Source organism: Tamandua tetradactyla, chromosome X, assembly GCF_023851605.1.
Source record: "Tamandua tetradactyla isolate mTamTet1 chromosome X, mTamTet1.pri, whole genome shotgun sequence".
NCBI lineage: Eukaryota > Metazoa > Chordata > Mammalia > Pilosa > Myrmecophagidae > Tamandua > Tamandua tetradactyla.
The window spans coordinates 73,230,903-73,245,163 of record NC_135353.1 but is presented as its reverse complement, the minus strand read 5'-3'; the positions used below and the strand labels follow the sequence as shown (position 1 = coordinate 73,245,163).

Here is a 14,261-nt window from a genome sequence, read left to right as displayed (position 1 = left end):
GCTTTATGGTGCCTTTTCCCTCCTACCCTTAGGAGGGTCCTCGTGGTTATTATAGACTCCAGCCGTGTTTTTCCGGACTAAACTGGCCTCCTATCAGGGGAAAGAGTCACCTGCATCAGTTTTCCCTGAGGGTGAGACCCAGCAGATTGAAAGACTTTCCTTTGAAGTCTCTGGGCTCTGTTTTTCTTATCCTGCCCAGTATGTGGTGCTTGTCTGCCTGCAGGTCCCACCAGCAAAAGATGTTGTGGCACCTTTAACTTTGGAAGACTCTCCCTGCTGGGGGCGTGGTAGAGACAGAGGAGAGGTTGTAGGCTGGTTTTAATGGCTTCAAATTGCCAAGCCCTGGGGTCTGAATTCCTTGAGGGAGGGATTCCATCTGAGTTGGGCTTTACCCCTCCCCTGGTGAACGCACAGGTGGGAGACAGCCCTGAAAGCAGTCCATTTCTGCCTATGCTTGGGGCAGTTGCAGTCTGACAAGTCCTGCTACTGAATCCAGAGGTAGCCAAGCCTCTGTAGAAACACAGCCACAAAAACCTCCGTTTCCTCCTCTTTCCTCTTTTTCCGTTAGCCCAATGAGGGACCTCCGCCTCTACCAGGTTCACCTGATCTGGGGGCCTATTTTTAGTAGTCAGAATTTGTTTATTAATTCCACAACAGGCGTTTAATTGTGCTCAGTCCCTGCTGCTGGTAAATTTCCTTTCCTTTCCCCTCTGGGAAGCAGCCTGTGGGGGAGGGGCACCGGTGCCACGGCTTGGGTAACTCATGGTTCTGGGGAGGCTCACAGCCAGTCCAGTTGGTCCAGACTGGGATACGCTGTGTGTTCAGTCACTGACGTGGCTCCGGGAGCTGTTCTGTACTGTTTCTGGTTATTTAGTAGTTGTTCTGGAGGACGAACTAAAACACAGACATTGCTAAGCCGCCATCTTGGCCACCACTACAAACAGACATTTGCTCCTAATACAGTCTTGCGGGGGCAGGCCTATAGTTTAGGGTGGTGTCATGGTCAGGTTCATATGTCAACTTGGCCAGGTAGTAGTGCCCTGTCATCTGGTCAGGCAATCGCTGGCCTGTCTGTTGCTATAAGGACATTTCATGGACTTAAATCGTGATTGCACTGGCTACATCCACAGCTGACTGCATTTGTCATCAGCTAAGGGGAGTGTCTTCTGCAATGAGTGATGCTTAATCTAATCACTGGAAGGCTTTTAAGGAGGATTCAGAAGAGATTGTCACTCTTTCTACTTCAGCCAGTGAGCCTCCCCTATGAAGTTCATCCAGACCCTTCACCAGAGTCACCAGCTTCACAGCCTGACCTACAGGTTTTAGAGTATTACATTCCCAAAGTTGCCCAGCCAGCCTCTCCTGAGAGTTCTCTGAGGAACTTCATCAGAGTCACCAGCTTGTGGCCTGCCCTATAGACCTTGGACCCTTACATTCCCATGGTTGCCCAGCCAGCCTTTCCTGAGAGTTTGCTGAGGACTTTCATTGGAGTTACCAGCTTGTGGCCTGCCCTACAAACCTTGGACTCTACATTTCCACAGTTATGTGAGGCACTTTTATAAATTTTATATTTACAGCTATCTCCTGCTGATTCTGTTTCTCTAAAGAACACTAGCTAATACAGGTGGAAACTTTGATTAGATTGTTTCCATGGAGATATGACACAACTAAATGTGGGTGTGACCTTTTGATTAGGTTGAGGTGTGACCCTACCCATTTAAGATGGGTCTTGGTTAGTTATGGAGTCCTTTAAAAAGGGAGACATTTTGGAAAAGCCCAGTTGTTTCAGAGCTGGCGTAGCCACAAACATTTGGAGAGTCAGAGGAAAATGCCAGAAGGACCCATAGGATCTGTGAAAGCTGTTTGAAATGAGAAGCTGGGAGTGGAGCCCACCAGACATCACCATGTGTCTTCCAATGAGATGCTAAGAAAGGAACCATAGTACTGAAAAGCCAGAACCTGGAAAGAGCCAAGGAAAGTGAAGAGAAGAAATCCAGTATATGTCCCAAAGAAGCTAAAAAAGGACCAGCAGACACCAGCCACGTGCCTTCCCATGTGAGAGAGGAAACTCAGACAGCATCTGGCCCTTTTTCAGAGTCAAGGTGTCTTTCTCTGGATGCCTTAGTTTGGACATTTCTACAGCCTTAGAAATGTAAACTTGTAACTTAATATATCTGCATTACAAAAGCCATTCCATTTCTAGTATATTGCATTATGGAAGCATTAGCAAACTAAAACAGAGAGTATATGGGAACATTGTATTTTTTACATGACTTTTATGTAAACCTACAATTTCTCTTATTAAAAAAAAATAAGAATTAAAAAATTATGCTAAGTGAAAGAAACCAGATGCAAAGTACTACATATTGTATAATTCCATTAATATAAAATATAAATATAAATAAAACTACAGAGACAGAATTAGATTAGTGGTTATGGAGGGTTGGGGAAAGATAGATGGATCGAGAGGTGACTGCTAAGGGGTTTGAGGTTTTTCTTTTTGGAGTAATGAAAATGTTATAAAATTGATTGTGGTAATGAATACACAAGGAATACACAACTGTGATTTTACTTAAAGCCACTAACTATACATTTTGGATGGATTTTATGCTATGTGAATGTAGCTCACTAAAACTCCTTTTTAAAAAGGCATGTAAAAAACAAAAATAGAAAAACTCTCAAAAATGTACATTGCTACAGCCTATTCACTCTGTTCCTATATCCAGGTACTATATAATTCCTGGTCTCTAATCTCAGCTGGACCCTCATTATAATCCATAAATCCTTTTATTTACACTGGTTCAGTTCCCATAACTAGTCCCTTAAAGTAATATTTTAAGCCTATATTTAATCTCACACTCTGATTTCCATTCTCTCTAGTGCCATCAGACATCTTTGTCTTACCCTTGTAATAAATTAGTATTTTTAGAGTCCATCATCCATGACCTCAATCAGCTTCCAGCCTCCTGCCTTACCACTTGCCAATCTTACTCCTTTCAGAACAGCCATATCCCTCCTTATGCCACAGTTGTGACCATGGATTGCTGCTGTTTCCAACACTAACTCTATTACCAGTTATTCATTTAAGATGGGATCTTGGAGAGTTAATAGTGGGGAGCAGACAATGGAATAAGAAAAAAAAAATGTAAAAGGCAAGGGAAGAAGGAAGGCAGAAGGCAGCACTCTGGCAGCTCCATACCCTACATTCCTGAACCCAAAACTTGAAAGAGTAAAAAATTGATCCCTTTTCCTATGGTCCTGAATGCTGCAGAAAACTCCTGTACTGGTTTTCCACAAGGCTGAAAAAAGGATCTACAAGTGGGAGATGGGGAAATAATGATAAAATCTATGGAAGACAGAGTAAGGAGCTGCAGTACTCAACCCTCCTCTAAAAAATAGCTAGTGGACAGGCAAAAATTGCCTATAACAACTGTTCTGGGAATCCAGAGGCCAGGGGAGCACTGTAAAGCACCTAGGGAAGCACAGTAAGAAGATGTTTAGAAATTGTGGTAAGAAGCTGTGACTGAAGCACTCAGTGACAACTGCCAGGACCTGAACCCCACTTTCAAGGCTAGCCACCTTGGTCAAGTTCCTAGCTGGTGACTGTAGAATGAGTGGGACATAAAAACACTCTTCCCCAAGATTGGGAGGAGACATGGCCCAATACTGATCATGGCTTTTGACGGGCAAATTGTGACAGCTGGTGTGCTGGTTTGAAACTGTTGTGTACCCCAGAATAGTCGTATTCTTTTCCCTAATCCAATCTTGTGGGGGAAGACTTATTGTTTGGTTTGGGCCTTTTGATTAGATTGTTTCCATGGAGATGTGGCCCAGCCAACTGTGGGTGGGACCTTTTGATTAGGTGGTTTCCATAGAGATGTATCTTCACCCCTTCAAGGTAGGTCGCTTACTGGAGCCCTTTAAAAGGGACCCATTCTGGAAAAAGCCAACAGAGCTAACACAAGACCCAGAGGTTTGGAGATGCAGAAAGTAAAAGCCCCTGGGGAAGCTGCTTGAAATCAGAAGCCAAAGACCCTAGAAGACATCAGCTACTTGTCTTCCCAGCTGACAGAGGTGTTCTGAACCCATCAGCCTTTTATGGTTCAAGTCATCTTTCTCTGGATGCCTTAGTTTGGACATTTCTTTTGCCTTAGAACAGTGAACTTACAAATTAATAAATTCTCTTTATAAAGTCAACTCATTTCTGATATATTGTATTCAAGCAGCATTAACAAATCAAAAGAGCTGGGTACCAGTTGTAGCCCACCCTGGACAGAGACCACCCACCCACTGCTTCAAACCCATCCCTGACAGGGGTGAAGGCAGTGGAAGGTCAAAGATGCAAGGCCTCCTTAGGGTGGTGGGGGAAAGTTTACTAAAGAGTGTCATCTTCTGGATAGGCAAGGAAAGCACAACTTTGGGGAGCCATCAAAAAGGCAGTATGGGGGTACAAAGGTGGTTCAGTGGTAGAATGCTCACCTGCCATGCAGGGGACCCATGCCCCAACCTCTGTGCCACCTACTCTACACCCTGATACCCACGATCCCCATGCTGCATGCACGTACCTACATCCTACCTGAACGCCAGCCCCCATGCATTCACCAGACTCCCAATCCGCCTCCCACTGCACTCTACCCCTGTGTCCTCCATGTCACACCCTGCTCCTGCACTCCAAGGTCTGCCTGAGCTGCACCCCATACCCTTGGCTCCTGCACTGCACCTCCACAGCCCTATGACCCATGCCTCAGGCTCACAAGCATCAGACTACTATTCCCAACCTGTGCCTATATATGCGCTGCAACATATCACTGCATTATTGTGCCCCACCCTGTATCCTGCTCCACATCTGTCCCACAAATACAAAGCTTTAGACTATTGAAGGAAACCAACATCCAAAGTAAACCTATCAAGATATTTACATGCCTCGAAGATCACTAAGCATATCATGAGGCAGACAGATATAGTCCAGCCTAATGACCAAATTAAAACACTGGAGGAGACACAGCTTTGGGAACAACTAATCAAAGATGTTCATACAACTCTACTAAATAAAATAAATGGGATGGCTAATGAAATAAAGGGCCTCAAGAAGACACTAGAAGAGCATAAAGAGGAATTTTAGAAAATAAGAATAAAAACAGTAGATATCACAGATATTAAAGATGCTGTAGACCAAATAAAAAATATACTAGAGACATACAACAGCAGATTTGAAGAGGCAGAAGAAAGAATAAGCTAACTAGAGGACAGAACAACTGATTTTGAAAATTCAAAACAGCAAATGTCAAAAAAAAAGATGGAAAAATTTGAATTGCATCTCAGGGAAATGATGGAGAAAAGAAAATGCGCAAATATAAGAATCATTGGTGTCCCAGAAGGAGAAGAGTAAAGGGCTAGGAAGATTAGGTGAGGATATAGTGCGGGAAAACTTACCAAACCTTATAGAGGACATCAATATGCAAACCAAAGCCCAATGACCTCCAAATAGAATAGATCCAAATAGGTCTTCCCCAAGACACATACTAATCAGTCTATCAAACACTGAAGAGAAGCAGAAAATTCTGAAAAACATAAGAGAAAAACAATCTACTATATACAAGGGAAATGGCATAAGACTGAGTTCAGACTATTCAACAGCACTATGGAGATGAGAAGGCAAGGGCATGATATATTTAATATTCTGAAACAGAAAGACTTCCAGCCAAGAACTCCAGCCAAATCATCCTTCAAAACTGAGGCAGAGATTAAAATTTTCACAAACAAATCCTGAAAGAATTTGTCAACAAGACACCAGCCCTACAAGAAATACTAAAGGGAGTTCTGCCAGTTGGAAAAAAAAGACAGGAGAGGGAGGTCTGAAGGAGGGCACAGAATTGAAGGATTCCAGTAAGGGTAACTTAAAGGATAAAAAGAGAAAGAGGGAAAAGAATATATAGATCTGACAAAATCCAAAGGATAAAATGATGGATTCAAGAAACGTCTTTTCAGTAGTAACTCTGAATGTTAATGGACTAAACTTACCAATTAAAAGATACAGATTGGCAGAATGGATTAAGAACTATAATCCAGCAGTATGCTGCTTACAAGAGACTCATCTTAGACACAAGGACACAAATAGATTGAAAGTGAAAGGATGGAAAAAGATATTCCACACAAGTTGTGACCAAAAGAAAGGAGGAGTATGTAACTATACTAATATCGGACAAAATAGACTTTAAATGTAAAGACATCATAAGGGACAAAGAAGGACACTATATATTAATATAAGGGACAATTTGCCAAGAAGAAATAACAATCATAAATGTTTATGTTCCCAATCAAGGAGTTCCAAAGTACATGAGACAGACATTGACAAAACAGAAGGGAGTGATAGATGTTTCAACAAAAACAGTCAGAAACTTCAATACACTACTTTCTTCTATAGCTAGAACAACCAGATAGAGGATCAACAAGGAAATAGGGACGTTAAACAACTTGATAAATGAATAGACCTAATAGACATATATAGTTCATTACACCCCAAAACACCAGGATATACATTCTTCTCTAATACTCATGGAACATGCTCCAGGATAGATCATAGCTGGGCCACAAAACAGGTCTCCATAAATTAAAAAAAATTGAAATTATTCAAAGCACTTTCTCTGATCAGTATGGAATGAGGCTCTATATCAATTAACCACCAAAGAATGAGAACTTTCACAAATATATGGAGATTAAATAAGATAAACAACCAGTGGGTAAAAGAAGAAATTGCTAGAGAAATCAACAGCTATGAGAAAATGAGTGAAAATGAGTATAAAACATACCAGAACTTAAGGGATATGGCAAAGGCTGGGCTGAGAGGGAAATCTATTGCCCTAAATTCCTATTTTAAAAAACAAGAGCTTCATTTCCCAGAGCCTGCCCATGTCAAAACAAAAAAAAAGGAACAGCAAAAATCGAGGACTTCACTACTCTCCTGGAAGAACTTGAGAAAGAACAGCAAACTAACCACAAAGCAAATAGAAGAAGAGACATAAAGGTTAAAGCAGAGTTAAATGAGTGGGAGAACAAAAGAACAATAGAAAGAATCAATAAAACCAAAAGTTGGTTCTTTCAGAAAATCAATGAAATTGATGGGCCACTAGCAAGAATCACAAAGAAAAAAAAGAAAGAGGTTGCAAATAAACAAAATCAGAAATGAGAAGGGGGGCATTACAACAGACTCTGAAGAAATAAAAAAAATTGTAAGATGATTCTATAAACAACTATACGTCAACAAATTAGACAACTTAGATGAAATAGATAAATTCCTGGAAACACACAAACAAGCTACACTGACTCAGGGAGCAATAGAAGATCTCAACAAATCAATCATAAGTAAAGAGAGTCAATCAGTCATCAAAAATCTTCCTACAAAGAAAAGCCCAGGGTCAGACGGCTTCACAGGGGAATTTTATCATGCATTCCGAAAAGAACTAATACCAATGTTGCTCAAACTTTTCCAAAAAACTGAGAGAAACAAATACTACCTAACTTCATTTTACAAAGCTAAAATCATTTTAATACTAAAACCAGGTAAAGATGCTGTAAGAAAGAAAAACTGCAATCCAATCTCCCTAATGAACACAGATGAAAAAATTCTCAACAAAACACTAGCAAATTGAATCCAACAACACATTAAAAGAATTACACACCACGACCAAGTGGCGTTTATATCAGGAATGCAAGGATGGTTCAACACAAGAAAATCAATTAATGTAATACAGCACATTAACACATACAAAGGGCAAAATCACATAATCTTGATTGATGCTGAAAAAGCATTCAACAAAATTCAACATCCTTGAGCATATATTCACATGTTCATATTTCTGCTCAATGCCAAACCCATGGATTTGGAGGAGTATCAATAAATACCCCAGATTTCATATAAAACTTATAATTTTTATTTATGCCCAAAACACTGAAATTCTGCCCAACACTGTTCAGTTTCTTGGATCTTTTTCTTATTAGCACATTTTAAAAAATGGCTTTCTTTTTTTTTTTTTTTCATTTTTTTTATTAATTAAAAAAAGAATTAACAAAACAATTAGAAATCATTTCAATCTACATGTACAATCAGTAATTCTTAATAACATCACATAGTTGCATATTCATCATTTCTTAGTACATTTGCATCGATTTAGAAAAAGAAATAAAAAGACAACAGAATAAGAATTAAAACAATAATAGAAAGAAAAAAAAAACAAAAACAAAAAACCTATACCTCACATGCAGCTTCATTCAGTGTTTTAACATAATTGCATTACAATTGGGTAGTATTGTGCTGTCCATTTCTGAGTTTTTATATCCAGTCCCGTTGTACAGTCTGTATCCCTTCATCTCCAATTATCCCTTCTCTTTTTTTTTTTTTTAACGGAAAAAAAGAAATTAACCCAACATTTAGAGATCATACCATTCTACACATGCAATCATTAATTCTTAACATCATCACATAGCTGCATGATCATCATTTCTTAGTACATTTGCATTGGTTTAGAAGAACTAGCAACATAGCCGAAAAAGATATAGAATGTTAATATAGAGAAAAAAATAAAAGTAATAATAGTAAAATCAAAACAAAACAACACAAAACAAAACAAAAACCTATAGCTCAGATGCAGCTTCATTCAGTGTTTTAACATGATTACTTTACAATTAGGTATTATTGTGCTGTCCATTTTTGAGTTTTTGTATCTAGTCCTTTTGCACAGTCTGTATCCCTTCAGCTTCAATTACCCATTGTCTTACCCTGTTTCTAACTCCTGCTGAACTCTGTTACCAATGACATATTTCAAGTTTATTCTCGAATGTCCGTTCACATCAGTGGGACCATACAGTATTTGTCCTTTAGTTTTTGGCTGGATTCACTCAGCATAATATTCTCTAGGTCCATCCATGTTATTACATGGTTCATAAGTTTATCTTGTCTTAAAGCTGCATAATATTCCATCGTATGTATATACCACAGTTTGTTTAGCCACTCTTCTGTTGATGGAGATTTTGGCTGTTTCCATCTCTTTGCAATTGTAAATAATGCTGCTATAAACATTGGTGTGCAAATGTCCGTTTGTGTCTTTGCCCTTAAGTCCTTTGAGTAGATACCTAGCAATGGTATTGCTGGGTCGTATGGCAATTCTATATTCAGCTTTTTGAGGAACCGCCAAACTGCCTTCCACAGTGGTTGCACCCTTTGACATTCCCACCAACAGTGGATAAGTGTGCCTCTTTCTCCGCATCCTCTCCAGCACTTGTCATTTTCTGTTTTGTTGATAATGGCCATTCTGGTGGGTGTGAGATGATATCTCATTGTGGTTTTGATTTGCATTTCTCTAATGGCCAGGGACATTGAGCATCTCTTCATGTGCCTCTTGGCCATCTGTATTTCCTCTTCTGAGAGGTGTCTGTTCAAGTCTTTTTCCCATTTTGTAATTGGGTTGGCTGTCTTTTTGTTGTTGAGATGAACAATCTCTTTATAAATTCTGGATACTAGACCTTTATCTGATATATCATTTCCAAATATTGTCTCCCATTGTGAAGGCTGTCTTTCTACTTTCTTGATGAAGTTCTTTGATGCACAAAAGTGTTTAATTTTGAGGAGTTCCCATTTATTTATTTCCTTCTTCAGTGCTCTTGCTTTAGGTTTAAGGTCCATAAAACCGCCTCCAGTTGTAAGATCCATAAGATATCTCCCAACATTTTCCTCTAACTGTTTTATGGTCTTAGACCTAATGTTTAGATCTTTGATCCATTTTGAGTTAACTTTTGTATAGGGTGTGAGAGATGGGTCTTCTTTCATTCTTTTGCATATGGATATCCAGTTCTCTAGGCACCATTTATTGAAGAGACTGCTCTGTCCCAGGTGAGTTGGCTTGACTGCCTTATCAAAGATCAAATGTCCATAGATGAGAGGGTCTATATCTGAGCACTCTATTCGATTCCATTGGTCGATATATCTATCTTTATGCCAATACCATGCTGTTTTGACCACTGTGGCTTCATAATATGCCTTAAAGTCAGGCAGCGCAAGACCTCCAGCTTCGTTTTTTTTCCTCAAGATGTTTTTAGCAATTCGGGGCACCCTGCCCTTCCAGATAAATTTGCTTATTGGTTTTTCTATTTCTGAAAAATAAGTTGTTGGGATTTTGATTGGTATTGCATTGAATCTGTAAATCAATTTAGGTAGGATTGACATCTTAACTATATTTAGTCTTCCAATCCATGAACACGGTATGCCCTTCCATCTATTTAGGTCTTCTGTGATTTCTTTTAGCAGTTTTTTGTAGTTTTCTTTATATAGGTTTTTTGTCTCTTTAGTTAAATTTATTCCTAGGTATTTTATTCTTTTAGTTGCAATTGTGAATGGGATTCGTTTCTTGATTTCCCCCTCAGCTTGTTCCTTACTAGTGTATAGAAATGCTACAGATTTTTGAATGTTGATCTTGTAACCTGCTACTTTGCTGTACTCATTTATTAGCTCCAGTAGTTTTGTTGTGGATTTTTCCGGGTTTTCGACGTATAGTATCATATCGTCTGCAAACAGTGATAGTTTTACTTCTTCCTTTCCAATTTTGATGCCTTGTATTTCTTTTTCTTGTCTAATTGCTCTGGCTAGAACCTCCAACACAATGTTGAATAATAGTGGTGATAGTGGACATCCTTGTCTTGTTCCTGATCTTAGGGGGAAAGTTTTCAATTTTTCCCCATTGAGGATGATATTAGCTGTGGGTTTTTCATATATTCCCTCTATCATTTTAAGGAAGTTCCCTTGTATTCCTATCTTTTGAAGTGTTTTCAACAGGAAAGGATGTTGAATCTTGTCGAATGCCTTCTCTGCATCAATTGAGATGATCATGTGATTTTTCTGCTTTGATTTGTTGATATGGTGTATTACATTAATTGATTTTCTTATGTTGAACCATCCTTGCATACCTGGGATGAATCCTACTTGGTCATGATGTATAATTCTTTTAATGTGTTGTTGGATACGATTTGCTAGAATTTTATTGAGGATTTTTGCATCTGTATTCATTAGAGAGATTGGTCTGTAGTTTTCTTTTTTTGTAATATCTTTGCCTGGTTTTGGTATGAGGGTGATGTTGGCTTCATAGAATGAATTAGGTAGTTTTCCCTCCACTTCGATTTTTTTGAAGAGTTTGAAGAGAATTGGTACTAATTCTTTCTGGAACGTTTGGTAGAATTCACATGTGAAGCCATCTGGTCCTGGACTTTTCTTTTTAGGAAGCTTTTGAATGACTAATTCAATTTCTTTACTTGTGATTGGTTTGTTGAGGTCATCTATGTCTTCTTGAGTCAAAGTTGGTTGTTCATGTCTTTCCAGGAACCCGTCCATTTCCTCTAAATTGTTGTATTTATTAGCGTAAAGTTGTTCATAGTATCCTGTTATTACCTCCTTTATTTCTGTGAGGTCAGTAGTTATGTCTCCTCTTCCATTTCTGATCTTATTTATTTGCATCCTCTCTCTTCTTCTTTTTGTCAATCTTGCTAAGGGCCCATCAATCTTATTGATTTTCTCATAGAACCAACTTCTGGCCTTATTGATTTTCTCTATTGTTTTCATGTTTTCAATTTCATTTATTTGTGCTCTAATCTTTGTTATTTCTTTCCTTTTGCTTGCTTTGGGGTTAGCTTGCTGTTCTTTCTCCAGTTCTTCCAAATGGATAGTTAATTCCTGCATTTTTGCCTTTTCTTCTTTTCTGATATAGGCATTTAGAGCAATAAATTTCCCTCTTAGCACTGCCTTTGCTGCGTCCCATAAGTTTTGATATGTTGTGTTTTCATTTTCATTCGCCTCGAGGTATTTGCTAATTTCTCTTGCAATTTCTTCTTTGACCCAGTCGTTGTTTAGGAGTGTGTTGTTGAGCCTCCACGTATTTGTGAATTTTCTGGCACTCTGCCTATTATTGATTTCCAACATCATTCCTTTATGGTCCGAGAAAGTGTTGTGTAAGATTTCAATCTTTTTAAATTTGTTAAGACTTGCTTTGTGACCCAGCATATGGTCTATCTTTGAGAATGATCCATGAGCACTTGAGAAAAAGGTGTATCCTGCTGTTGTGGGATGTAATGTCCTATAAATGTCTATTAAGTCTAGTTCATTTATAGTAATATTCAGATTCTCTATTTCTTTGTTGATCCTCTGTCTAGATGTTCTGTCCATTGATGAGAGTGGTGAGTTGAAGTCTCCAACTATTATGGTATATGAGTCTATATCCCTTTTCAGTGTTTGCAGTATATTCCTCACGTATTTTGGGGCATTCTGATTCGGTGCGTAAATATTTATGATTGTTATGTCTTCTTGTTTAATTGTTCCTTTTATTAGTATATAGTGTCCTTCTTTGTCTCTTTTAACTGTTTTACATTTGAAGTCTAATTTGTTGGATATTAGTATAGCCACTCCTGCTCTTTTCTGGTTGTTATTTGCATGAAATATCTTTTCCCAACCTTTCACTTTCAACCTATGTTTATCTTTGGGTCTAAGATGTGTTTCCTGTAGACAGCATATAGAAGGATCCTGTTTTTTAATCCATTCTGCCAATCTATGTCTTTTGATTGGGGAATTCAGTCCATTGACATTTAGTGTTATTACTGTTTGGATAATATTTTCCTCTAACATTTTGCCTTTTGTATTATATATATCATATCTGATTTTCCTTCTTTCTACACTCTTTTCCATATCTCTCTCTTCTGTCTTTTTGTATCTGACTCTAGTGCTCCCTTTAGTATTTCTTGCAGAGCTGGTCTCTTGGTCACAAATTCTTTCAGTGACTTTTTGTCTGAGAATGTTTTAATTTCTCCCTCATTTTTGAAGGATAATTTTGCTGGATATAGGAGTCTTGGTTGGCAGTTTTTCTCTTTTAGTATTTTAAATATATCATCCCACTGTCTTCTAGCTTCCATGGTTTCTGCTGAGAAATCTACACAAAGTCTTATTGGGTTTCCCTTGTATGTAATGGATTGTTTTTCTCTTGCTGCTTTCAAGATCTTCTCTTTCTCTTTGACCTCTGACATTCTAACTAGTAAGTGTCTTGGAGAACGCCTATTTGGGTCTAATCTCTTTGGGGTGCGCTGCGCTTCTTGGATCTGTAATTTTAGGTCTTTCATAAGAGTTGGGAAATTTTCAGTGATAATTTCTTCCATTAGTTTTTCTCCTCCTTTTCCCTTCTCTTCTCCTTCTGGGACACCCACAACACGTATATTTGTGCGGTTCATATTGTCCTTGAGTTCCCTGATACCCTGTTCAAATTTTTCCATTCTTTTCCCGATAGTTTCTGTTTCTTTTTGGAATTCAGATGTTCCATCCTCCAAATCACTAATTCTATCTTCTGTCTCTTTAAATCTATCATTGTAGCTATCCATTATTTTTTCTATGTTTGCTACTTTATCCTTCACTTCCATAAGTTCTGCGATTTGTTTTTTCAGTTTTTCTATTTCTTCTTTATGTTCAGCCCATGTCCTCTTCATGTCCTCCCTCAATTTATCGATTTCATTTTTGAAGAGGTTTTCCATTTCTGTTCGTATATTCAGGATTAGTTGTCTCAGCTCTTGTGTCTCATTTGAGCTATTGGTTTGTTCCTTTGACTGGGCCATATTCTCAATCTTTTGAGCGTGGACAGTTATCTTCTGCTGCTGGCGTCTGGGCATTTATTCAGATTTCTCTTGGTGTTGGACCCAGCAAGGTTGTAATATTTTTCTGTGAAATCTCTGGGTTCTGTTTTTCTTATCCTGCCCAGTAGGTGGCGCTCGTAGCGCACGTTTGTCTGCGGGTCCCACCAGTAAAAGGTGCTGTGGGACCTTAAACTTTGGAAAACTCTCGCCGTCCTGGGGGTTCGCTAGCCGAAGCGGCTTGAGCCGGCCCAGGGTCCAAACGCAGGGAGGGTTGCTGGTCGCCGCAGCCAGGGAAAGAGCCCGTCCGAATTTCCTAGTTGGCCCTGGGCAACAAGCGTGGCGGGAGGGCGCCAGCGGCAGCGGCCCGCCCGAGAGAGTGCACGTTCCCCGGGAGTCACGGGTTTGGAAGGGGCCTCCCCCACCCGTCACCGTTCTCCGCGGCCTGGGGGTTTCCGATCCAATTCTCTCAGTTGGTCCGGGGGCTGCGCGTGGTGTGGGCGCCAGCCGTCTTTGTTTCAGGGGACCGCCTCTCCAATTCTCCCAGCCGGCCCGGGAAGGGGGAAGGGAGTAACTCCGGCCGCTTGCCACCCCGCCCGGTAAGGCCCGCG

General features: G+C 39.5%; 1 protein-coding gene across 3 annotated transcripts in view; it reads right to left on the bottom strand.

Annotated features, from left to right (window-relative positions):
* SYTL4 (synaptotagmin like 4) overlaps positions 1-14,261 on the bottom strand; it is a 146,395-nt gene that overhangs the window by 69,297 nt on the left and 62,837 nt on the right. The window contains exon 3 of one of the 3 annotated variants that reach the window (XM_077144906.1): positions 5,434-5,561. The exons of the other annotated variants lie outside the window; for them this stretch is intronic. The gene's annotated coding sequence lies outside the window, so the exon portion shown is untranslated. The remainder of the gene's footprint in view (positions 1-5,433; positions 5,562-14,261) is intronic. 3 annotated transcript variants of the gene reach the window in all.